Raw genomic sequence first — 1,590 nt, forward strand, 5'->3', positions numbered from 1 at the left:
TGGAGAAAAAAAAAAAAAAAAACTGAGGAGTTTTTTAAGAGAAGAAGAGGAGGGACGGCGGGCTGGACAGGCTTTTTCCAAGTGTGTTTGGGAAAAACATACAGCGCAAATCATCATGCGAGCGATGAGACTATTAATAAAGACGCGGGGATTAAAAAGAAAAAGGATCAGACAGACGGTCAAAATAAACCGCCGTATACTGTACATGTAATGTTTATTCCAGAAAGAAAACAGCACTTCAATATACATGTTTTGGTGCTGCTGTTATACGGTATACATTATACGACATAGATGATAAACGCACAAACAAGCGGTGGCTCATCCAAGAACATTAAACACATTTATTCATCCGTTTTTTTTCCCATAAATGTAAAGTAAACCAACCAGCTTTATAGTCGAGTCAGCGTACACAAATTTGATGTGCTTATATATGAAATATTTGAAAAAAAATTGGGGGGATTTGGAGATGTTGGGCGCCCTCCAACATTTACAAATAAGCCTCACAAACCTTCCTCAAAAAGAAAACTTACCATTGTATCAGTTGGTGTCATAGTTCTATTGAGATTCTGATCGTAATGTACCAGTTTTTTAAGGTCTGCTTTGTATATTGAAATATACAGTATGATTTGACATGTTCCTAAATGTTCTTTCACACTGACCAACATGAGGATTAGACATTACATTACGTCGGTGACTCGTCCCAGTGATCGTGACCTCGTCCCTCCACCGATCCAGAGGTCTTTGTCCGAAATCTCGCATGATCATATGTAAAATCAGAGTCACAGCAACAGGAAAACACAACACGTATCACAGAAACGGTCACATAATTTGGTGTCTTTCAATCAACTAATTCAGTAAAATAATGTTCCTCAGAACATGTGACTTATAGCTCAGTGCGACGTACATATTTCCTTCAATGCATTTCTTGACTAGTGCAACTTATGGTGCGCACATGTAAGCGAACAACCATTCACTCACACCTACGTCAATTCATTAATATCAAGATCATGACATGTATCTCTGCCAGAAAAGGAGAGGAGTCTCTACCTCAAATACTGTAATGTTAAAGAGCCGTGCACAGAGTGGAAGAGAAGCTGCTGGGCTTGTGCTGCTGGAGTTGCAGCACAATGAACTCTGATTCATATAGTGGTTGGCTGGTTAAGTGGAGTGGGCGGCAGATGCATTTAGAACAACTTCAAACTTACAATATCCATCGACCAGAGGGAAGCAGCGGCGCTGGTTCTCACCTGGATGGCAGGGATTTGCTTCTGCGTCATAAATAACAAGAGCTTGCATCATTTATTTTCAATGTTGCACGGGAACTTACTGTCGCCCAGGCGGCTGCGCATAAGCAGCGGAGATCTTGTTTTGAAAATGCGTGAGTCCAAGGAGTTGCTGCTACCATTTGGACAATAAGACGTCGAATGAGTCGATGACTTGGCAGGGATGAAGATTAGAACCTCCAGCCACCAATGTACAGAAGGAAATACAGTGTTGCTGCTGCTGTTTTTTGTGCTTTTTTTCAATTTTTCCTTTTTCCCTTTGCTCATTTTTTTAAATGTACCATGGCCCTATTGAAGTAAACTGCTG

This window comes from Synchiropus splendidus, chromosome 17 (genome assembly GCF_027744825.2).
Source record: "Synchiropus splendidus isolate RoL2022-P1 chromosome 17, RoL_Sspl_1.0, whole genome shotgun sequence".
In the NCBI taxonomy this organism is placed as follows: domain Eukaryota; kingdom Metazoa; phylum Chordata; class Actinopteri; order Syngnathiformes; family Callionymidae; genus Synchiropus; species Synchiropus splendidus.